The following is a 25,920-nucleotide window of genomic DNA, read 5'->3' on the forward strand; positions in this document are numbered from 1 at the left end:
CTCAGTGCCAGTGGGAGGGGATGGTTTGGTAAAAACCAAATTCCTGTGATCCTGCCAGAAGGTTTGAAAAGCACCACAGATCGCTGGTTCTCCCCTCCCCCAGCAGCCTGGCAGACACTGAAGTAACTGAAGCCAGAGGCTGGCAAGGATGTTGGGAGCCAGAAGTTGCTGAGCTCAGTTTCAAGTAAAGTTACCGCCATCCAGCCCTTCCGCAAGCCAAAGCAGTGAGCATTAACTTTGTATTTTGGAGAAAAATTTATGAGAATTTCTGGCAATGAAGTAGGTAGAGTTGTTGCAATTTGGAATACTCATGTATACATATACATGCAATACACATTCATGTATATATATTCACACACATACATGTATATCTGCATCTATTAATACAAACCACGTGTATCTGCATGTATTAATACACAACCCCATTGAGACCCTCAGTAGATAAAAAGGCAGATAAACCTTAGCTGGCTGTAGTGGGAACTGAGTAAGTTAACAGTAGTGCAACAGCTCAAAACAGTGCCTGGCATAGAGGAGACAATAAATGTCAGGAGTATCCCCATAAAGGCAGAGGGGCAACCATATGGAATACAGTGAGGAGCAGGAATGTCTCAGACTCATGGATACAGGAATCTGGAACACAGACATCCAATCAGTCAGTCTGAGCTCTCAGCCCCCTCCCTCAGGTCCTCCATGGTCAGCCCAGCAGGCTCCATTGACAGATAAGGAATGCAACTCCTGGAGCGTACATGTGGTGACCTGGGCCCCCAAGATTTTCCACTTTAATCCTGGTTTCACTCTCCACTGGAGACACAGGATTCCGAGTGTTAGGTCAATGGTCATTGCCATCAAAGCCAAGAAAAAGAAAAGCTTACAGCTTCTCAGTGTTAGCCTCTAAGACCCTGAAGACATACTTCATATCTCCCAGAGCTGCAGTAATATGCTATCCCACATACCAACATTGAAACTGGCTGTTCCAACCAAAGGCACCAACCAGTACCAATGCATGGCCAGGCCACTCTGAAAAATGTACCAGGGTCACCAAACCACAAAAATCACTTCCTTTAAACAACAACAACAACAACAACAATGCTGGGCGCGGTGGCTCACGCCTGTAATACCAACACTTTGGGAGCCCGCAGCAGGTGGATCACGGGGTCAGGAGATTGAGACCATCCTGGCTAATATGGTGAAATCCCATCTCTACTAAAAATACAAAACTTAGCCAGGTATGGTGGTGGGCACCTGTAGTTCCAGCTACTCGGGAGGCTGAGGCAGGAGAATGGCGTGTACCCAGGAGGTGGAGCTTGCAGTGAGCCGAGATCATGCCACTGCGCTCCAGCCTGGGCAACAGCGCAAGACTCCATCTCAAACAACAACAACAACAACAACAATGAAGAGTTGCTTAGTCACATTTTCAATTACAATTAAATGAAGAAATGGAATCAGCCACCACAAAATACTAACTATAAACTTCATATTTGCAGCCCTGCAAGTGTCGCTCTTCCTCAAAATACAACCTTGCTGGATTTTCTCCTTCTCATCCTTCACTGGTGAAAATTAGTGATGGAACACTCCCATATGTTACTGACAACAATGCACCCTTCTAAAAGGCTAGTATTTGGCCGGGTGCAGTGGCTCACACCTGCAATCCCAGCACTTTGGGAGGCCAAAGTAGGTGGATCACATGAGGCCAGGAGTTCAAGATCAGCCTGGCCAACATAGTGGAACGCTGTCTCTACTAAAAGTACAAAAATTAGCCAGGTGTGGTGGTGCTTGTCTGTAATCCCAGCTACTCAGGTGGCTGAGGCACAAGAATTGCTTGAACCCAGGAGGCAGTGAGCCAAGACTGTGCCACTGCCCTTCAACCTAGGCAACAGAACAAGACCCTGTCTCAAAAAAAAAATTAAATTAAAATAAAAGGCTAGGATTCATCCAGCTAGAATGGGGACATGGGAGTGAGGGTTTCTGCAGCACAACTGAAGTCCAGTGACTCAGTAGCCCTGGGTTGGTATAAAAATGCTCATTGCCTTGATTTATTGAGTGTCAGACAGGGTGGTACCTGCCTTCATACAGTATTGCTAGTTGTCACAACAGTCATGCAGACTGCTAATTCCTTATCCTGTGATCTTAGGGTATGTAGGAGTTTCCAGATCTCTAACCCTGCTACTAGTGAGAGCCCACAATGTGCCACCTCCTGTACCAGCTGTTAACAAGTGGTACTTCTAATATTGACCAATGTCATGGCTGCCAAACTGTAGTCTTACAAATGAGGAGAATAAAATGGAGCCGATATTAACTGTGTTGCTAATGAATGGCTACTGTAGAGGAAAGTGGACCCTTCTATTTTTTCAAATCAGTAATTACAGGGCACACATTTTAAAGGAAATAAACTAATATGAATGACTTCCAACTATGATTGGTAAAATAGACAATTCTTTCTAAGAAAATATGTATTTTGTAATCTTGGCTTTTTAAAACAGCTTTAGCAATATATGTATGCTATACTTTAGCAAAGTATATTTTACATATCATAAAATTCATACATTTCTGGTGTATAATTCAATGCATTTTGAGTAAATTTATAGAGTTGTACAACAATCACCATAAATCAATTTTATGAGATTTTCAATATGATCCCTTGTGCCAACTTACAGTTAATCTCCATTCCCACCCCAGCCCCAGGCAACTACCAATATATTTTCTTTCTCTATAAATTTGAATCTTGGCTGTTCTTTAATGCAATTCTGGGCCTCTGTGTTTTCATTTGTCCAACTGAAGATTAGACAAAAGGCAGCATGGGGTGGTGGATAAATCGTGGACCAGGAGCGAAGCAAAGATCTGCTCACCTGGGACACTCATCAGGTAAGTGAGATTGAGAAGGGGACTCCTTTTGGATCTTAGTTTCTTCACTGACTAGCAGGCATTGCAAGACCAGTTTTGCAAGGCTGCTGAGAGTCAACTGTGCAAATATGCTGTGAACTAGGTAAGTGGCATCATCCTTATTTACAGACGAGGCAACCAAGGCTTAGCAGATTAAGTAATAGTCCCAATGTCACTCAATTAGAAAGTGATGGTGTTGGGATACACACTCAGTCTTTCTAGCCTTGAAGCTCATGTGTTTTCTAGTATACCTCACTGGTCCCCAAAATTCAATCCAATATTGAGCTGAGTGAATTTTCTCAAGTCTCACAGTTGTCTGCACTAATTCTCCCTGAGCTTACTTACAGTCAACCTTCAGTATGAACCAGAGACTTCTGCCTCCTCAGCAGCTCTCATTGGCAGCACCCCTGGAGATGCACGAATGCAGATGGCAAGCGCTTTGAGTCTCTTCCAGGTTTACAGCTTCATCTGTGAGTTCTCTAGGGTCCTAGGTGTGTAGCTGCAGACCAGGCATCCAAGCTGCCTCTCATCCAGCATGTTTCTTCCCATCACTTGGAATTTCCATTACAAAGTGGGTTCATGGCAACTGTTCCTAATCAAGGAGCGTCACTATTCTCATCTTTGACTCTCCAGCTGTTAGCCAAACATACAGGACTCACCTTCCCACAAGCACAGGCAACTCTCCTAAGAGGCAGACTCACATCCTGCAATTCTGACCTTGATAATCAGAATCTAAAGTTGTTCTGCTAATAGTCATTTGCCAAGGAGTCAATCAACAGATTCTGCCCTAGGAAACAAAGGGGCCAAGGTTCAAGGTTTTGAGGACTTGAAACCTCCAAAATGACTATTTGGCTCAGTTCATTTTCCAAAATGGTTACCTGAAAAATATTAAAAGCCCTAGACTCAAGGTCTCTGTGAAATTCTGAACTTGCCTGCAAGGAGTAAGGTAGGAGGCGCTGAATTCTGCTGTTGGTTCTATACTAATGCACACTTCCTTGCAAAATGAGTTTGGTCAGGCCGGTTTTTGTTATTTTGCTTTGTTTAAGTTATTTTCCATAGCAATTCACCCTCCACCCACCAACCCACACTTACCAAGTTCTGTTTTTATGCATTTTATATATTTGGGTTTTATGTAAGACTTTATTCAAAAAAGAATTCCACTACAAAAAAGAATGGAAAAACACTGGGTTTGTTGCCTTCAGCTCTAACAAATAATTTAAGACTTTGTAAAAGATTTCTTTCAAAACTCAGAGCCATCCCTATGATTGATGTGAAGTAGCACTTAGTTGACAAGCATTCTATTACAGCTTTCTTTACAGACAGTGTTTTAAGAATTCACCCATCTGTGATCCTTCAGGAATTTTACTTGGAACAACAGATAAAGTAACAAACACCATGGACATCTGTGCAGGACATTCAGCCATCACATTTGTTAATTTGTTTTGGTCCTGTCTCTTATGTGCAGGTTATTGAAGGAGGACTCAATAACAAGAGAGTCTCAAGAAAGCCAGTGGAAGGGTTATAGCACAAAAAGCAGAAGACGCTTTGATAAAGCTGCACTCATGTTTAAGCTAGGGACCTTGTTTATTTCTTCAGCTCCAAGTTCATACACTTTCAGCCACAGGTGTGTGCAGGACTCCCTTACAGGATATCCTGGCTGTGCATGTATATGTGTGTGTGTACGCGCCTGTGAGACCCAAAGATAGACAGGACTTGGGAAGGAGGGAGAGAGAAAAAGAGAGAGAGAGAGAGGAGAGTAAGATACAGATAAAGGCACAGGCAGACAGAAAGCTATTCACAGAGAGATAAAGTTACACAGAAACAGACCTGGACAGACAGAAACCAAGCCTGCAGAAACCAAGATGTTTATAGAAGGGAGGATAGAAAAATAGACACAGAGAAACAGAAAGAGATGTGGTCAGCCAAAACATATTTGGTGACGATAGCCTAACAAGACTTATTACACAACACAATGTATGAATCTTATTTAGATGCTCATCTGAATGAACAAACTGTAAAAAATAAAAAAGAAGTGGAGTCAGTTGAATAAATCTGAAGCACTGATTCAGTGTTTAATAATAGCAAGAAATTATTCCTAACTATTGAGTGTGTTAATGGTATTGTTATGTTTTAATCGAGCCATTATCTTTTAGAGACACTTTCTGAAATGTTTAGGGGTAAAATGATACAATGCCTGAGCCTGGTTCAAAATAACATGCAGGGAGGGTTGGGTGAGAATGTCAATGAAAGATTATTAAAACTGGGTGATGGGAACATGGTGGTTCCTTATATTATTCCATAACTTTTGTGTATGTTTGAAATTTTCCGTAATATGAAGTTTAAAAAATTGTTAAATGCCTACCATGAGTCAGGCAATAGTGTAGGGAATGGGAAATAGGGTGAACAGGATAGAGGCAGGGATGAGAGGGACAGACAACGGAGATGGAGGGATGGTGACAGAGGCAGACAAAAATCCAAAGAGATAAAGGAGAGAGGGAGGGAGGGAGTGGGGAGGTTGAAGGCGTGAGTGCTGTGCTCACAGCCATGTACAGAAAGGAGGCTTCATCCCAATGATATTAGGGTAGTGACAAATATTTCGGCATTCCAGGAACCCCAGGGTTAAAAATGAGACTTCAGCAGAAATCACTCCACCCACCACCAGCCATGACAGGAGTTCAGCTCATGTCAAAGCCTCCCCATATTATATTTATTGGTGTCTTCTGGGATCTCGAGCCCAAGTCCATTCAGCTGCCACACAACGTTCCCCCAGGCTCCTTTGTCTCTTTCTCTGGCTTATGGTCCAGGCTGGGCCTCTGCAGGGCACTGCTCTTCTTTCCTCTCACTGGTCACTAGGGTTTTCCTGGTGGGCACCTTCTTCCTTCCCTCCTACTGGGCACCGCAGCCTGTCCTGTGCACTGCCATGCTTGCTGGGCATGGCCACCTCTTCTAGGTTTTGCTTCTGCCCCACACTGATAGCTGCCACCCTAGCCAGAGAAAGTGCTAGAGCCTTCCATATGACAAAATGCATAATGGCCTGCGGCAACATGGAGAAGATGAAGGCACCTCTCCACTCTGCCTCACATGGAGACCAAGGACAGTCAGAGCTGGGCTGCTCATGCTCCAGCGCTTCGCCACTCTTCATTCGACAGCCCTTTCCATTTTCCCACATAGCACTCTTTCTTCCAGCGATCACATGAATCCATGGGGCTGGGTAGGGCCAGACCCAGGGCCAGCCACTACACTGTACTTCGCATCACTCTGCTTCTAATCACTTCACATCATTCTGCTTCTAATAATCAAAGCCAAGCATGACCCACCATGCAGATGGAGTAGTAGTCAGGGTTCTCTAGAGAACTAGGACCTACAGACTATATCTAGATATACAGAAAAAGACATATTAGGAAGGATTGTCTCATGCCATTATGAAGGCTGAGGAGTTCCACAATCTTCTATTTGCAAACTAGAAGCCCAGGTCACATAGGTCCAGTCCAGACTCAAAGGCCTGAGAACCAAGACAGCCAGTGGCATACGTCCCAGTCTGAGTGAGAAGACTCAAAAACTCAAAAACTGAGAACCAAGACAGCCAGTGGCATACGTCCCAGTCTGAGTGAGAAGACTCAAAAACTAGGGCCACTGATGTCTGAGGGAAGGAGAAGATGGAAGTCTCAGCCTAAGCAAAGAGCAAATTCAGACGTCCTCTGCCTTTCTGTCCTAGCAGGGCCCTCAGTGGATTGGATGATGGCACATTGGTGAGGGGAATCTTCTTTACTCAGTCTACTGATAAAAATGCTTATTTCTTCCTAAAACACTCACGGGCAAAGCCCAAAGCGATGTTCTTCCAGCTATCTGGGCATTCCTTAACCAAGTCAGACTGAGATAAAATGAGCCATCACAGATGCTTTCCTCCCATGCGGTTCTGTGGTCTTCAGAAGGCCTACCCCACTACTTCCCATCCCCAAATGTCTCCAGACATGCAGAGACCACGCTTGGCAGAAAGCAGATCCCTCCTACACACGGTTATCAGGAAGGAGAACTCCAAGAGGGAACACTGCAATTCCTTGTGCCCTATGCTGTCACATTCCAGAGCCGTGGCTCCTGCCTAGCTCCAACCTTTCCATAGACGTCTTCCTTTGTATTTAAATTCAAAAAGACACTCTGAGCCTACTGGACTTACTCCTCGAGACTTAATCCTCCAAGACTTAAGAGGGAAAGATGTGTTTTCCAACAAAGGCAGAAACTTTCAGTGATGAAGAAATGATTCCTCAAACCATACTCTGAGAGCATGGATGTGTGCAGAGTGTTACCATGCAAAGGGAGGTATTTCCGCTTAAGAAGATGCTGCCCCTTCCTTTGTATGTAAGGAGGAAAGGACTCTGGCATTGACTGAGATAATGTCTATAAAGCACCTGGTATTGTGCTCTTCACTTACAGGGTCTCTGTAAATAAGAGCTCCTTTCCCAAGTCCTATCCTTTCCTCCTCCCTCCACCCCCACCAGGAAGATCTTTTTTTCTGTAAAGCAGGCAGTTGTCACACTTCTTCCAGGGGGAGTTTGCATTCTAAACCTTCTCTGCATTTGCAGGGTGATTAAAGAAGGGGCAGGAAGATGGAAACCAACTAAAGGCTGATAGATACCCTAAGGAAGCAAAAGGGAGCATAAAAGAAAAACTTATCTTTGGCTTAGATTTTGCAAGTATTTATTGCACATCTTCTATGTGCTAAGCATTATGCTAACTTTCACATTCTATGAGATGAATATTCTTTTAATAATAATAATTATAGCAGCTAGCATTTATTGAGCATTTACTATTTACCAACTGTTGTGCAATGTGCTTTACACACACTATTTAATTTTCATGTAATCTGAAAAGGTATATATTTTTGTTATGCCCATCTTACCAATGAGAAAATGAGGCTTGGGGAGAACTATGAGTCCCAAATCCCACCTGTGTCAGTGCCTTATTGCTTTGGTCCTTTAGACCAGAGGGCTTGTTATTGTGGCTCAAAGGCTCTGGATGTTGTGGCTGTGTAACTCTGAGAAACCTGTTATGAGGCTCTGATGTTATTTGTGTTTTTGAAGGCACTGACTAGCTCTGAATCAGAAAGGAAATAGGCGACAAAAAGGATTTCCCTGTTGTAGGCAGAGCACGTCAGCTGTATGTGAGACACCGAGACACCCTGAGAGGAGGAACCACCTTTGCCTCATCCCCCTCATTGCTTGAGCTCCCTGAGATCCCATGGCCCTCTTCAGTCCAGATGGTTTTTGACAACCCCAAATAGGGCTTTATGTCACTTAGTGTGTCAGCGTAAGACCGTCACCATCCTTAGCGTCAGGCAAAGAGCTGGAAGGCAGGAAGTGATTTCCTCCCATGTCATTTCTCTCATCCAAGCTTTGAAGGGTGAAGTTTATATTTTACTCTATCCTGAATTCAGACACAATCCCACTGACCACCATTGAAGAGATTTCCCAAATGCATGGATGTGACTTCTATCTCAGCAATCCCTTCAAGACCTAGAAGTCCTCAAGTCCTCTATAGACCCTCCCATCCTATCTACTTGTTGTTTCTGCCCATTCAACCAGGGAGAGGTACAGGGTATCATTAAAGACTCTTAGCCTTGGCTACTTGAAGTGTGATCCATAGACCAGCAGAGTCAGCACTCCTTGTTAGGCCTCCAGAATCTCAGGCTGAATCAGAACTTATTTTTTTAACAAGATCCCAGGTGGTTCACATATATATTAGAGTTTGAGAAGGACTGTTAAGCCAGTGGTTCTCAAACTTGGCTGCATGCTGGAACCATCTGGGGAGTTTTTAAAAATATGAGTGCCTGGTCCTACCCCCTGGAGATTCTTATTTTCTTGGTTTGGAGGTTGATTGGGTAAAGAAGTAGTGAAAGGTCCCCAGTGATCCCGGTGTGCTGCTGGGGTTGAGAATCACTGGCTTAGAGAATTGGATAACACCTACTTTAACTACACTGATGAAATCTAGACGAGCGACCCCCTTGTGCACGTCCTATCACTTAGAGTGCCGAGGGTGATTCCCCTACAGGACTCTGATTCCAGAGCCAGTTCTGCCTCCTCTCTCCCTGGCAAGGAGGAGCAGGGACCTCTCTCTTCTGCAACAAAGGGGGCTTCTTTGGCTTGTTTCATGGGAAGATGGGAGGTGAGGGAGCAGTAGTTTCCAGCCAGAGTGCTTTCACTGCCCTGTGGCCAGGGAGCCACAGGCCCTGTCGAGAAAGAAGGCATTACTGGCCAGTGCATCGGAAGGTCAAAAGTACTTGAACACCTTTCCTGAAGGATGGAAAAGCAGTGAAAGGAGTCAGACTTGGCTGCTGCCTGGCCGTGCTTTTATGGGAAGAACAGAAGTTATGGGAGGAGCATGAAGAGTGGGTGTTGCCGGCCCTCCTGGCATCACAGCTTGTGAACTGTAGCAGTGATAGGCAGTCTGCTCTCTTCACTGACCCTACCAGGTCCCGAGATCCCTGCAGAGGCGCTAAGAATTCACCCACTGCAGAGGCTCCACCTCGAGGCAGTTTCCTGTGGGCAGTTATTTTGGGAACAGGAACTGGATGTTTGGGAGGAAGAGGGGTAGCCAAGGGCCTGGAGGCAGGCGGTGGAGAGGTGAGGCCCAGCAGCTCAGCAACACTGAAAGGGCTCCAGTGTCCAGACACCCAGGCAGCTTCCACTTGCCTCCACTCCCGGGACAAAGGCGCAGTCACGTGGCCGCTGGGGCTGCGACTTGAAAGAGCTCCCATTGTCCATGCTGCCTCAGGTTTCAGGGAACCAGACGCTGGGAGGACGGACTTTTTTTTCTTTTTTCTTTCTTTTTTTTTTTTTTTAAGTAACAAGGGCGAAGGCCAACAGCATTTTCGACTCCGGAAGTGGGTCTACACATGCACATACGCCAAACAGACTTCTCCAAGTTTGTTTTTCTAACACATTGGAAACCACACGGTTCAGGAGAAAATGCATCTCACATGCTGTAGCCTGCTTTCCCGGAACGTGTCCAGAGACTGCTGTGTCAACACTGCCAAACTCAGCAAGCCGCCCTCCCAAAGGAATGGTGTGATTTGCCAAGGAAAAAACTCAACCCAGAGCCTGGGAGGAGGGAGCAGGAGGCAGGCAGCTGGGGGGGATTGCGCATAGTTCAAAGGGAGGGTGGGCTTCCAATTGGACAAGGTGCTTCCCCGATTACACAGCTGTCACTGACCCCTCCAAAGGCCACCGCTGCATCCCCTTGGACTCCCTGTTCCCAGACAGGGCTGCATTTGTGTGCTCAGCTGCTGACTGTCCTACTCTTAAAGCACTCAGGGCGGGAGTGTGCGGAGGGAGGAATGAGGCTGGGGTTGAGGATGTTTCTCAGCCTAAGTTCTGCCCCGAGGCAGCTTGGCGGAAGAGGAAAGGGCTTTGGCATCACTGAGACCGATGTAAATGTAGCTCTTAGGTCCTAGCTGTATTTCCCTAAAACAAAGATGAGCGCTTCCTCTTTGCAGAGAGATTACAAATAGAAACGACGCTAAGGATGACGAAGGTGTTTACTACAGGGCAGGGGCATAACAGGTGCTTACTGAATATCCGTTTCCTCCTACCGGTTTGTCCCTGGAGGTTGAATGTAGGGTTCTGCCTCTCTTACTTGATTTTCAGGAAATAGAGGACTGCTCCCCCATAAAGGACTGTCTTGGATATGGAATTTCACAGTTAAAGCAGCCCCCCAGACACTAAGTACAGTGACGAAACTCCTTTTCTTTCTCCCCATGGAATATAAGCCCCAGTTCTACTGGGTGGCAGGAAACATCGTTCAGTTTGTGTAATGACTCCAGTCATTGTTAGGGTTAACTTAGGATCTGCAATTTGCAATTTGGTCACAGTCTAGCCCGAAATACTGTGGGATTTCTTGCCTCTTCCCCTGTTTTGTCCTAACTTAGTCTCTGAGGAGCAGGTGGTGACTGGAGGTCTTAGTGACTGGATGTGTGGGAGGGACTGGAGGTCTTCATGATTGGATGTGTGAGAGGGAGCAGCCACCTTGACCTCTTCTACTTTGGGTGTCTGCATGCAGGGTGGTAACCACCTTCTCCGTGCGGGTGGACTGGACGTGGGCAGTCTGCTGAGGAGTGTTGCTCATGTAATTTACACTCTGGGTGTGGCAAGTGGGTGGTCTGGTTTCCAAAAATTTATCTTAGAATCAAATCAGTCATGCTTCCCTTCTTCTACCTATCCCAACCACCATATAAGCTGCACACTTTTTTGGTGTTTGTCTTCCTGAATTTACCTCACTCATCTGGCAACTTTCAAGAGCATGCTGACTCTTTCTGCTGGCTATATGGGACCTGCAGAGTCTCCTCCACACCACTTGGGGGCTGAAGACAGCCTGATGCCTGCCTCCTGTACCTCTCCTGTACCAGCTCTCTAACACTCTGCTGGCTCCAATGAGGTAGTTCCATGAGATTGCCACTGTCAGAAACCTCTGGAAGAGAAGCAAAGGCCTTCCTCTTCTCTCTCAGCTGTCCTCAGCTCTCATGAGGAACCCTCTCCCATTTCTTGCTCCTTCCTTTGATGATGATGATAATGATAATGATGATGATGTTGATGATGATGACAACCTCTGTGTGTGTGTGTGTGATGGAATGTATCACTCCTCATTCTTGATCTTTAAACTCTTCTCTCCTCAGGCAGAGGAAAAACCTGTCTCTTGCTACCGCTTTGCATCAAGTCTGTCTAGTCTCAAACTCAGAGCTGTGTTCTTTAGCAACTTTAGGGTTAGGAGTCTCTGCTCTCAGTGCTGGGGGGATGTCTGCAGCAATGGATGATCCTGATTTTAGTTTCCATTTGGTGGAGAGTCCCAACAAGAAGCCACGAGGGGTCATGAAGGAGCACATTTAATGAATATCTCACTTATCAACCTGTCAGTTATGTCATTTTAAAATTGACTGGTTTCAGGTCCCCTCTCAAGTTGTTCACTAGCTACTGGCAACCATCTCATGGTATGACCTTGAGCACATTGCTTCAGATTTCTGAGCTTTGATTTTCCCAGGCTGGATCATCTCTAAGTCCCCTTCCAGCTCCAAACTTCTAACATGTATGTGTTTGAGATTCTGGACAAGCCTCTATGTGCTGAGCTCTGGCATCCATATGAAATACAGGGAGTCCCCATCAGACTTCAATTTCTCTAGTAATGGAGGGGAGGTCTGGTATAGATTAAATATAATCCACTGATAATCCAAAACCCCACGTTAGCCTTTGGTTTTGATCTCATGTATTAGAGCAGCGAACAAGCTACAAAATTGACCAATTTGAATTCTACCTGTCCCTTCCCCTTCTATCCTCTCAAAGACATGCTAATTTGATCTGTAATGTGGCCAAAGGGCAGACAGTAGAAGGGAGGAGAAGCCAGAGGCATGAAAAATCCTCAAACTGGATCATCCACCCCCTGGATAATGGGCAGCTGCCTGAACAGAATGCTCAATGAGGGCTCATCTTTTTTCAAGCTAGCCCTGTCCCCATGCTGCAATAGCTATAATCTCCATGGCAAAATGCATTAAACCATTGAGTTCCTTAGACAAATTCCACCATTCCTCACTCAATTCACAGGCAGGCTAGATTTTTTGAAATTGAGAAACTGGTTAATTGTCATTTGGAAGTAACAGGATATTTAAAAGACCTAACCAAAATGCCCGTCTGGGGATCCAGGAACCTAGTTTTCTGCTATCTGGATAAGTAAAAGCAAACAGAAACTTGCATAAATTTTTCATGATTGCCTCCATAATTATGAATGTTTTTCTATGAATACCCCTTAAGCTATAAATGTACCCCACTTGTAAATATTGCTATGACCTCCTCTGGTCTCTCTCTACACTATAATCTCTTTGGAGTGCTGGGAGTACCCATTTTTGCTAACCATAATCTCTCTCTATATATATCTCAGTTCATATCTTTGAAGAAGGAAATTTGATTGGCTCTTGGCTTGACAATGGATAGGCTGCCTTTGGGTCAGAGGAGGATGTTTGCTGTACCCACAGTCCCTGCCTGGACAAGGCTGCTCCGTGTACCTTAAAACTATGACAACAGGTACTTAGACTAGGAGTGGACATCTGAACTGGTCTGCGCTTACAAAATTCTTGTACTCTATGGCAAGAGACTAAACCAGCATGTAGCAAGGTCCTTCCCCGCTATGAATTACAAGTTAGGCTACACGAGACTCTGAAGGTCCCTCAAGTTCGAATGTTCTGTAATTTCTTTCCTAAGCCTAAAGATTCTTACAGTCTCTTGAAACCAGATCCCAGCAGAGATGAGGACTCACCAGGATATAGTGCCTGCCATGGAGCAGACTGGAAGCCAAGAGACTCTAAGCCAAGGTTAAAGAGGACTGGGAGTTAACAGGAATGCATAAAAGTCAGGGCCAGAACTGTGATGACTGTGGCCATCAGGAAGGGGGAGCAATCAAAGATCAGGTCTAAAACTGGTGTCACAGGTGTCTTGCTAGGGCTGGACACCTGTATGCTTCTGGCATATGGAATTGGATACCCCTTGTCTCTACCCTCTGATTTATCTTGAGGCTGAGGAACCTCCTTGGAAAAGATTCAAACTCTGCTCACAGTTGGAGTGAGACCCCACTCAGATTTCCTTTACCTGCTTTCGCACTCCTCCCCCAGCTCCTGTAAGTGGCTCGAGAGAATTGCCTTTGGCTGAACCTGAGGTTTTGCATCGCAGTCCCAAAAGGCAGCGTAACTAACTTCTATAGGGCTACAAAAGGCTAGCTCCCAGCCCATTTTTGGGACAAGACTGAGGCTGGTATCCATCTGAGACCACGTCCTTGATTAGTTGCTTTCTCATTCCATCCTGTTCCCTTTCTCCTGAAGAGCTTCTTTCAATAAATTGTGTACCTTGAATTTCCTGTCTCAGGTTCTATTTCTAGAAATCCTGACCTAAGTGACGTTTTGTTGTTTAATACTGGGGAAAACTTGTATTTCAGAGATTCTAAGGACACCACCTTTTTAATACCTGCTTCTTTCACGTCTTTAGGATCTTTCATCCTAATAAGGAGAAAATGTGTTAATTCACCAACATGGTGGATTTGTTGACTGTTACGGAATAAGATAACCACTGCTCTACAAAGGTAATTTATTTAAAGCAGAAAGCTACTTTTGTTTTTGGTGTTAAGAGATGTTTTAATTTAGTATGCTGTGACAAAAATTTGTATACTAGCAATTGAGTTTAAAAAAAGGTATTTGTGTTATTTTGAATTGCTTCCCAAACACACAAATTAATAGAAATTGCTTAAAGACTTCGATACAGGCTTTTATTTTTATTAATTAATTTATTTTTTAAGATACAGTCTCACTCTGTGAACCGGGCTGGAGTGCAGTGGTGCGACCTCGGCTCACTGCAACCTCCGCCTGCCAGGTTCAAGCGACTCTCCTGCCTCAGCCTCCCAAGTAGCTGGGACTACAGGCATGCACCACTACGCCCAGCTAATTTTTGTATTTTTAGTAGAGATGGGGTTTCAACATGTTGGTTGGCCAGGATGGTCTCGATCTCTTGACCTTGTGATTCACCCGCCTCGGCCTCCCAAAGTGCTGGGATTACAGGCATGAGCCACCATGCCTGGCCCTGTATAGGCATTTTTATTGTGGACATTTCTTTCTTTTTTGTTTTCCGTATAGCCCTCTTTCCCTCTCCTTCTTCTCCTCCTCCTCCCCTTCTTTATCTTTCTCTCCTCTAGGTTAGCTATTACCTTCTTATTGATACACTCATCTCAAAAATTTCAGCTCTTTGAGCTATTCCAGTTGTATATTTTCTCACAAAAGGCCTGTATTCACGTCTCTTCCTTCAAATAGTGATCTCAAGCATAGTTCCTGCTCTTAAGAAAGAAGCCCCCTTTCCTGACTCACCCCACCAGGCTGCTGCAAGCTTTCCCACGACTGCTTTGGGTTCCGAGTTGTTCCTCTGCTCGTGCAGCTGTTTTATCCAGTTAGCCAGTGCAGCCTTACTGTGCCTCCCCTTTCTCTTGGTTTCAATCCCCTAATCTTGCCTCATACCCAAGGCTTTTCTTCCTGCTTGGTTCTCCTTATAGTGGTAATGGCTGCTCCATGATAGTCATTGGTGACCATTGGTGAGAACAAACGCAAACAGGTCTAGAATTGCTTTATGGGTCAGTATATCAGTTTTCTATGGCTGCATAACAAATTACCACAAACTGAAGGATTTAAAATATTTAGGTTGGTGAAAAAGTGATTGCAGTTCTTGCCATTACTTTTAATGGCAAAAACCACCATCAATTTGTACCAACCCAGTAATATCCATTTGTTAGCTCATGGTTCTGTAGGTCAAAATTCCTGGCCCATCTTGACAGAGTTCCCTGCTCAGGTCCCACATTTAAGGGGTCCTTCTTATCTGGAGGTTTTGGGGCTGGGGGGTGGGGTGGGCAGAAATCCAAGCTCATTCTCATTGAACTCATTGGCAGAGTCTAGTTCCTCAGTTACAGGACTGAGGTCTCCATCTTCTTGCTAGCTGTTGACCAGGACTTGTTCTCAGCTCCTAGAGGCCAGCTGCCCACTGCATGCCATATGACCCCTTCATATTCAGGTAGGCAGTGGAGACTGTCCCTTGCAATGATTCCCTCTTATATTAATATATTGGGTCTCTTATATCCCCTGTCTGTAATCTCAAGACCCAGATTTAAAGGACTCATGAGATTAGGTCAGGCCCACTTGAATAATCTTCCTTCCTTAGAGTCAACCATGGCATATAATGCAACTTAATCACATGAACAATACCTGCAACTCTTTGCCTGAGGACTTTGATCCGTCCATGTGGGAACAAGCAAGAAGTGTTCAGGACCCCCAAGAACAGCCATCAACCAATAGCAGATGAAAACTCCAGCTTTCCTGCCTTTCAGTTCCTAACAGGCCATGGACTGGTACTGGTTTGTGGCCTGTGGGTGGGGACCCGTGACCTAGGGTGTCAGGTGGAAGAAATTGCTAAATGGCAAAGGATTCAAGATGTGATCTGGCTGCTTCTAATGGCCTACAAGCAGATACAGGAGCAAATAAATGAGTTAAAGTTGAACTTAGAAGGAGAATATAAAAATTTGGAAAATTTGCAGACTGGCCATGTGATAGAGAAGGAAAAAACATTTTCAGGAGAGGAATTCAAGCAGTCTGTGGAGCAACCACTTGCTGGAGAGATCAGTGTAACTAAAAGGGAGCCAAGTGCTAATATCCAAGACAGTGAGGAAAAGGCCTCAAAGGCATTTCAGAAATCTTGGAGGCAGCCCTTCCCATCATAGGCCCAGAGGCTTAGGTGGACTGAATGGCTTCCAAGGGCCAGGCCCTGGGTGCTGTTGCCCTGAGCCACTTTAGGAGGCTTCCCACCCTATCCCTGCTGCTCCAGCTGCAGTTCAAAGGGCCTTAGGCACAGCTCAGGCTGCCACTTTGGAGGGTAATCCTTGGTGGATTCCATGTGGTGGTAAGCCTATAGGTGCACAGAATACAAGAATGAACTAGGGTTGGCGGTTTTTATGTAAATTCCAGACTATGTCTGAGAAAGCCTGACTGCCCAGGAAGAAGCCTACAGTAGGGTTGGAGCCCCCACACAGAATTCTCACCAGGGCACTGCCTAGTGGAGCTGTGGGAAGGGAGCCATTGTCCTGCAGACTCAAAAATGGTAGAGCCACCAGTAGCTTTTATTCTGATCCTGGAAAAGCCACAGGCACTCAACTCCAACCTGTGAGAGCAACCATGGTCTCTGCACCCTGCAACTACAGTGGCAGGGCTGCCCAAGGCTTTGGGAGCTCACCTTTTGCACCAGTGTGCCCCAGATGCAGGACATGGAGTCAAGGGAGATTATTTTGGAGCTTTAAGGTTTAATGTCTGCCCTGCTGAGTTTTGGACTTGTATGAGTCTTATTGCCCCTTTTATTTGGCCAACTTCTCCCATTTAAAATGGGGATATTTACCCAATTTCTGTTCCACCATTGTGTCTTGAAAGTAAATAACTTGTTTTTTACTTTACACACTCATAGATAGAAGGAACTTACCTTGATTCTCAGATGAGACTTTGGACCTTAGACATCGGACTTTGATTTGATACTGGAAAAAGTCTTTGGAAAACTATTGAGAAGGGATGGTTGTGTTTTCCAAAGTGAGAAGAACATAAGATTTGGGGCCCCAGGGGAAGAATGATATAGTTTGATTTGGATGTTTGTCCTCTCCAAATGTCATGTTGAAACACGATCCCCAATGTTGGAAGTGGGGCTTAGTGGGAAGTGTCTGGGTCATAGAGGCAGATCCCTCATGAATGTCTTGATGCCCTCCTTGTGGTAATGAGTGAGTTCTTGCAAAATCTGGTTGTTTACAAAGCATGCGACACCTCCCCACTCTCTCTGTCTTGCTACATGGTACGCTGGCTCCCCCTTCACCTTCCACCACGATTGTAAGGTTCCTGAGGTCCTCACCAGAAGCCAAGCAGGTGTTGGTGCCATGCTTGTAACAGCCTGCAGAACTCTGAGCCAAATAAACCTCTTTTCTTTATAAATTATGCAGCCTTGGGTATTCTTTTATAGTGATGCAAAATAGATTAAGAGACCTGCTGAGCCACCAGCTTGAGCAATGTGTATGGCCAAGCTCTACTTTCCAAAGGAAGCCCTTCATTGTAAGACAGCCTTACATGCTAGAAAATCCTTCCTTGGAATGATCTGAAAGCTACCTTCCAGCAATTTCTGCTTGTTGGTACCAGTTCTGTACCCTGGGCCAGAAAGAGGGGCAAATCTGTGTCCTCTGCCGCACAGTCACTAGAGAAGACCTTGAAATGCTGAGGGGAACAATCTATTTAATCTGGCTAGCATCCCTTCCCATGCATGTAGATGCTGACTGAATATTCTTCCATGCCATGTGATTAGCTGCACATAAGTCCCCATGGCTTTAAGTACCTGACTCAGATAATGAAGTTAATTCCTCCCTGGAAGGAGAGACAAGAGGTCATCTGATCAGGAAGAGGGAATTGTCTTTGGATCCTCTGGAGAGGCAGCTGCAGAACGGAGTGTGGTAATTAGACAGGAAATCTCAGTATCCCTAATGCCTAAAATGGCTAATTGAGGCAAAGATGTATTTACTGAGCCTTAAATTATATACTTAATTTTTTTTACCACTACATAATAAGTGTAGACTTAGTCAAATAATATATAACCTCAAGAGACAAAAATAATTTAATAAGCAATTTTAACTTTGTTATCTCATTTAAACCTTTTAACACCCCTGGAAGATAGATTGAAATATTTTCATTTTATAGGTGGGAAAACCAGCCCTCAGAAGGCAAGTGTAATCAGCATACTCTCAGCAAACTAGGCCGGCCTTATTCTGGGCAAGCTGGAATACAGTACCCACTTACCCCTTGTGGAGAGGAATTTGGGAGAAGACCTGGATCTGGGGTTCTAATCCACGTTCCACATGGACCATGCAGGGTAAATGCTGGCAATAGTTCCAGTTTCACAGTTGTAATTTGGACCTTTGAATATCATTGATAGCAAAATAGCAACCCCTCCCCCCAAATCCATGTCCTAATTCCTGAAATCTGAGAATATATTATCTTCTATGGCAAAGGGGACTTTACAGGTATGATTAATTTAAGGATCTCTGAATAGGAAAATTATCCTGGATTATCTGGATGAGCCCAACATGATCACAACAGTCCTTATAAGAAGGAGGCAAGAGCAACAAAGAGAGATTTGAATATGCTATGCTGCTGACTTTGAAGAAGGGGGAAGGGATCACAAGCCAAGGAATGCATGTGGCCCCTAAAAGCTGGAAAAGGCAAGGACATGCATTCTTCCCTTAGGCCTCCAGGAACAAAAACAGCCCTGCCAATACTTTGAGTTTAGCCGAATGAGAACTCTGACCTACAGAACAATAAATTTATGTTGTTTTAAGCCAATTAGTTTATGGTAATTTGTTACAGCAGCAATAGGAAACTAATACAGTATACAACCATGGTTCCAACTCGCTTGCTATGAACTAAGGCACACATAAACAGATAACACATGTCAGCTTGTGTCTTTGTCTGGGTTCTGCAGAAGCAGACCCTCAAACTTATGTGAATGCAGTTGTTTATTTGGGAGCGTAAAGAAGCAAAGAAGACAGAGAGGCAAGGAAAGTTATTCTTGCTGAGCAAGTTACCACTGTGGTTAATTGGGGGTGAGGCTGACGGAGGGTCTTTGGGAAACAGTGTGGGATAGGCTGCCGAAATGTGCCACCTGAAGGGCAGGAAAGTTGGAGTTTTCATCTGTTATTGGTTGATGGCTGCTCTTAGGGGTCCCTAACACTTCTTGCTTGTTCCCACATGGACTGATCAAAGTTCTCAGGCAAAGACTTATACGTGCTCACATTAAGAAGCCATTGTTGTACAGGGGAATGTTGAGTGCTGAGGCAATATGTGGGCCCATCAACATCTGCTGAGGCTGATTTCATTGAGAGTTTGCCAGAAAAAACAAGCTGGTCCTTATTCTGCAGATTCACGTGGATCCTTTCGGAGTTGAATTGGAATGTTGCCTTGGGGTCTGAAATCTCAGTTAAAGAACTGAAGGGCTTGGCCAGGGGCTGGTTCATGCCTGTAATCCTAGTACTTTGGGAGGACAAGGCAGGGAGATCAAGAGGTCAAGAGATTGAGACCATCCTGGCCAACATGGTGAAACCCTGTCTCTACTAAAAATACAAAAATTAGCTGGGCGTGGTGGCACGAGCCTGTAGTCCCAGCTACTCAGGAGGCTGAGGCAGGAGAATCACTTGAACCCGTGAGGTGGAGGTTGCAGTGAGCTAAGATCGTGCTACTGCACTCCAGCCTGGCAACAGAGTGAGACTCCGTCAGAAAAAAAGGAACTAAAGAGCTTGACAACTCAGCACTTTTACTTCTTCCACTTGTCATACCTAAGGAATAACTGGATCATGTGGGCTGTGAACAGCTGACTCCAGCCACCAGCAAGAAGGAGGCATTTTACTTTTTTTTCCTGGACTGTGACCTTTGACGACACAGCAGGGATTCCTGGCTGGGGATGGAGGGCATTTCATGAAGAAAAAGAGAAAAGTGTTTCATAAGGACTTGCTTAAAGAGGGAGCTGAACTGTGCCTTGACCAAGGCAGGGAGGAATAAAACTCAGGGAAAATCAAGATGACCTCAAATTTTAATGTAGAGAGGGAACAAGAGTCTCATAAAATACACTCAGCTCTGGTAAATAATCAACTGAAATACAACTAGAAGGATGCTGTGTTCAGAAGAAAGGCAGACAGAATCACACTATAGAAGATGACCCAGAAACTCATGGATCCATGTGGAGAAACACAGTGGAGACTATTCTGGTGAGACTAAAATGTGGGAAGAACAATTGTTTTAGGAGTTTTAGCAGTGGGACCGGGGCTGGGGCTGGGGCTAGAGTGTCAGCTCTCCAGCATTTTGCACAAGCCTCATTCTGCTGAAAACAGGGTATATTCCTACAGTGCCCTGCTGACAACTTCCACTCCTAGCCAGGCAGGGGAAGCCACAAAGGAAGAAAGATTATTCTGGAATTGATTATGACCACCAACAACAAAAAAAAAACTAATTGGTAAAATGGAAACGATAAAAGCTTTGCATAAAGTGACTGTTTTACCCCAGGATTCATAAACGAAATCTTAAGGGTGGTAAGAAAATGGGTTCTAGACTTTGGAAGGCAGATTTCCAAAACATTCCCCCAAAATGGATACAATCCTGTGGCTAGAAAATCTAACTGGTGATATGACATAAGAAAACATGGAGACTTTAAAGCTAAAATTATTACAATCCAAGAATATGTCACCTCCAGAAAGAAATGTGCCTGTACATGATGCTTTCAGATAAATTCTACTCTAGAGTATATAAGGAAAAGCTAGAAGAAGGGGCACAGCCAAGGTATGTGACAAAAGTAAGACATGGGCCAGGAGGGCTTCAGGAAGCCTAACTTCCAGGAAAACCATTGACTACCCCAAATGCTCAAAATAGTAATAACAGCTGAACATTTATTCATCTCCTTCTATATTCCAATGACTGTGCAAAGCATATTATCCTATTTTATCCTCATATCAATCCTTTGAGGTAGGAAGAGGACCCTGAGGCTCCAAGTGACTAAGTGGCTGGTTCAAGTCACACAGCTAGTAAGCAGATTAAACAAAAATGTTGACAAGTAAGATGGACTGACAGCTAATTCAACCTGGCTCAAAGAGCACTGCTTCCTGCCTCCAAATGAACTTGGAGAAAGGTTTGTAGTAGTTGCCAACTGGTTCTGTATTTGGCATAGTTGTGGGTAACATTTGAGTAAATGACCCTGATCTACATTTCATAAAGTCAGGAGGCACAGAGAAGAAATGTTGATAGATAAAGATTCAAAATTATTGCAAGCTGGACTTCTTAGACAAAAGGAAACTGGTGCTCATGCATAGGTTGAAGGGCCTTCTGAGGACATTTCTGGGGTGGTTTCCAGTGGGGGCCTGATAACCACGAACCTCACACAAGACAGGGTGTTGTGGCCAGTCTCATGAAGTCCTGGTGGTCTGACCATCTGCTTGGAGCTCCTGCACTCACATTTGTAACGGGGTCGCTTAAGACTGGGGGTGGCGAGGAATGTCTGGGGTACCTCATGTGGTAGCTTGATGGCAGTATCCCAGCTAAGGGTACCCCTTCTTGCTCCTGGATTCCACTATATTGGGCCTCATTCTGCCTTCCCTTTCTGCGGCCTCACTGTCTTGCATACCCACCCTCCTGTCTTCCTTTTCAGTGTGATCCTCTACTTTCTGTTGTTGGTGTGTTTCTCATAGCTTTTTATCCATTGAAAGCCCCTCTTCTTATTTTTTAATGTGTTTATGTAGATATGTAATATATTATTTTTATGTTTTCTATCCTTTCTAGGATTTAGCCTAGGAGGGGCATAATGTAATGTTTGCCCAGTCATTGAAAGCAGAAGTTGTTGCCTAAAATAAACTGTTGAAACTATCTCTGAAGTGTCTGTTTGAGAGCCATGGAAAATGGGAACATTAAGTGATTTAATTTCAAATCCAACTCAAAAAGCACAGAGAGCTGCTTATGCTCATTGCTCAAGTGACAGCCTTTTTCACAGACCCACATAGGTGCCTCCCTAGTCAAAGACTGAAAAGACAGTCACTATAATACTTCATCAAACACCTTCTAGACTTGGGGCAATTTTTTTCTTCATGAAGTCTTGCAGGAAGCCTTGGACTATCTCAAAAATAGCCAGTGAAATTATAATAACTGGAGGCTGCAAAAACTAATCACATATTTTCATGATTACATAATGTTTTTATTTTTAAACATAGATTACAAGAGCCAAAACTTGATTTTTTCTGCACACTTATTTGAGCTATTAAAACTTATTATAAACGCCTTCTTTTCCTTCCTTCATTCCTTTTTTCCTTCATTCCTTCTTTTCTCTTTTTCTTTCTTGTATTTACAAGAAAAAATAAGAAAAGGGAAATTAAATCAAGTCTTCCTTATCTCATCTTATTATCAAGAATATGTTCTACAAATATAATGTGGCGTAGTATCCAAATGTGGTTTTGCAGTTAGTAGAACTAGCAAGATTCCCAGGGTCCAATTTCATCCTTTGATATAAATGTCAGGAGATTTTTTTAAAAAGACAAAAACACCTTGGAGAACTAAATTCATCAGAATCAACCATGAAAGATAGGTAAGGAAATGTGGATAATACAGTGAGGGCCAGAACTCTTATCATGCATACAAGAGTTTGAGAACATCTTATAGTGTGGAGAGGCCTCTTGTTGCCTGCCCAGGATTTAAGGTTCTTGATGAGCCAGCATCAATCTTCCCTTCCAGGTTTGTCTCTCATTATTTTCTCTTGCCCTCACTTTTTCTCACACACTTTCTTTTTCTCTCTACTTACGTACACACACACACACAGAGACAAAGGGGAAGTTAAACAATTCAGAGAACAGTCCTACAAATTAGGACCATATCTGCATCATGAGTATTAATATTCTGTGACTGTCATTAACCTTATTTATTTCAGGGATAAGCTGAAGTTCACCAAGATTCCCAAAATATTTTCATAGTTGATGGCAAGGCTAGGGTTGCCAGATAAAAATACAAGGTGCCCAGTTAAATCTGAGTTTCAGATAAACAGTGAATATTGGGAAATTTTTATACTAAAAAAATTATTGTTTATCTGAAATTCAGTTATAACTGGGTATCCTGTCTTTTGATTTTGCTAAATTTGACAATCCTAATAGGGGTGGGTGTCAATCAGGGTCTTGCCGGAAAACAGATGAAACACTTACACGGGGTAGTTTAAGGAGGGTTTTGAAAAGAGATTATTTTTTTTTTTTTTTTGAGACGGAGTCTCGCTCTGTCGCCCAGGCTGGAGTGCTGTGGCCGGATCTCAGCTCACTGCAAGCCCCGCCTCCCGGGTTCACGCCATTCTCCTGCCTCAGCCTCCCAGGTAGCTGGGATTACAGGCGCCGCCACCTCGCCCGCTAGTTTTTTGTAGTTTTTAGTAGAGACGGGGTTTCACCGTGTTAGCCAGGATGGTCTCGATCTCCTGACCTTGTGATCCACCCGTCTCGGCCTCCCCAAGTGCTGGGATTACAGGCTTGAGCCACCGCGCCCGGCCTGAAAAGAGATTATTTACAAAGGCGTAGTCAGCCCCAGGAAAACAAGGGATGATGCAGTACCTGGAGTTAGAAACAGCAGCTTCAGTTTCTGTCCCCACAGGAGCAAGGAGAGGGAGAGGCTTTCAGAACTGGAAGACAGGGAGGCTCCATGGGGATGGCTGCCTGAAGAGCAACAACCTCTGCATAAGAGGCTGGACCCAACTGGTGGCCAGCTGGAAGTTAGAAAACCCTGTGATGTGGCTCACAGAAATCAGTGTCTTGGCCAGAGTGCTGGTAAAGGCAGGTGGATATTGGATCTAAAGAGGCAAATACAACACTTCCAGCATGAGACATCTTGGGGGCTCTGGACACCCAGATGACATGGATCCAGCATATAATTAGGCCATAACACTGGGGGTAGAACCCACATGACTGTGAAATGCCTGCTTGGGAAGGGTCCCTTTGCCCTGGGACAGCCTCAGGGTCCCACTCCATGGGTCTGTGTGTGTGTCTTGGGTTTTCCTTTTCTCTCTCTCTCTCTCTCTCTCTCTCTCTCTCTCTCTCTCTCTGTGTGTGTGTGTGTGTGTGTGTGTGTGTGTATCTGGAGTCTGGCAAATGTAAAATCTGCAGGGTGGGCCAGAAGGCTGTAGATCCAGGAAGAGCTGATGTTTCAGTTCAAGACTGAAGCCTGTCTGCTGACAGACTTTCTTCTTGCTGAGGAGAGGTCAGTCTTTTGTTTTATTCAGCCCTTAAACTTGGAGGTTCACCCACATTTGAACCTCCTTGGAGGTTCACCCACATTTGGAGGGCAATCCATTTTACTCAAAGTCCACCAATTTAAATGTTAATCACATCCAAAAACACCTTCACAGAAACATAAAAAGTAATGCTTTACCAAATATTTGGGTATTGTGGCCAAGCCAAGTTGACACATTGTGTTAGTCCGTTCTCACACTGGACAAAGAACTGCTTGAGACGAAAAGATGCTTCATTGACTCACAGTTCCACGTGACTGGGGAGGCCTCAGGAAACTTACAATCATGGCAGAAGGGGAAGCGGGCACATCTTACATGGTGGCAGGTGAGAAAGAGCAAGCAAGAGCAGGGAAACCTGCCTTATAAAACCATCAAATCTCATGAGAACTCACTCACTATCATGAGAACTGCATGGGGAAACCACCCCCATGATCCAATCACCTCCCGCCAGATGTCTCCCTCAACACCTGTGGATTACAATTCAAGATGAGATTTGGGTGGGGACATAAAGCCTAACAATATCACACATAAAACCGTCACAGCTGACTTTTAGTGTAGCCTTGGTCAGATGCACAAAGATTGTCCTTGTCATCCTCTTGTGGTCCAGCTCAGCCACCAAGGTTGGACTCTTTCTATATGGTTTTGGGGACAAAGCAAGAGAAAACTTGCATTTTTCTCACCCTGGCCTCTTTCTTATCTCTCCTCTAGGAACCTGAAGTAGGTGCAAGCAAGTGGCAAAGGAGTGGGGGATTAGGAGTCTTGGTCCTCTTTTCCTCAATTTTAAATAAATTAGAGGAATTTTGAATAAGAATCTGCCATGGTCAAAAAGCTGTTTATCTGAAGTGGTTGTTATGAGTTCTTGATAAGAGAAAATATTAGATGCCAGTGTCATAAGTCCACTGGCATAAGATATATCTCCTGTAAGTGTTTGCAATATTGGGATTAATAATGGGGCATCAAGTGTAGGGTTTCTCCAGACTTTCTTGTGGACATTTCCTAGAAGGACCACTTGTATGATGGTTAGACTAACATGGTGAGTGTCTTTTGGAGAAAATGTGATACTTTGGGGGCAGATACAAACTGGTCCTAATATTTAAGAATGACTCAAATCCTTTGTATTAGAAATAATATTCAAGTGACATTATGAACCAATTTTGGATTTCACAGAATTAACTGTGCAAAATGATCACCCTGAGAATATCTAAATCTGGGACATGCTGTGACATTCAAAGTTTTATATTAGGAATTCCTCCTCTAGGTGTGTCACTAAGTCAAAGGATTTCAGCATTGCATAGATCAGAGCAAAAATTAAAACTATGGCATTTTCTTTGGATAAAAACTTGTGATCAGTGCCACCTGTAGTGTTCCAGTTGTCCCAGGAGCTACAGACATTTTTAACTACTGAGATGAGAAGGAAAGTCTACACTATGTTCCTGAAGAATGAATAATGAGAGCTACATTGTCATTCTTACATTTTGTGACAGGAACTTCCTGCCATCTTGCCATGAGCTAATTATTGGTTTACCTCATGAATGGGCAAAGACAGTTAATACATTCCCAAAAGATAGCACCTTCCACCCCCTGGGTGGATTCTAGATGGCAAGATGTTCATAAAGTATGAGAAAGTCCCGAGGTCAATAAAATTCCAAATCGATAACTCATAATGTAG

The 25,920-nt window shown here is 44.3% G+C and overlaps 1 long non-coding RNA gene across 1 annotated transcript in view; it reads left to right on the forward strand.

The window, feature by feature from the left end:
- Nucleotides 1–19,921: 19,921 nt before the first annotated feature.
- The window catches only part of LOC117083936, a 102,855-nt gene continuing 96,856 nt past the window's right edge, over nt 19,922–25,920 (forward strand). Inside the window, exon 1 of the long non-coding RNA XR_004437257.1 lies at nt 19,922–20,220. This is a non-coding gene — a long non-coding RNA (uncharacterized LOC117083936). The remainder of the gene's footprint in view (nt 20,221–25,920) is intronic.

This window comes from Trachypithecus francoisi, unplaced genomic scaffold, assembly GCF_009764315.1.
Source record: "Trachypithecus francoisi isolate TF-2019V2 unplaced genomic scaffold, Tfra_2.0 Lachesis_group0, whole genome shotgun sequence".
Lineage (NCBI taxonomy): Eukaryota > Metazoa > Chordata > Mammalia > Primates > Cercopithecidae > Trachypithecus > Trachypithecus francoisi.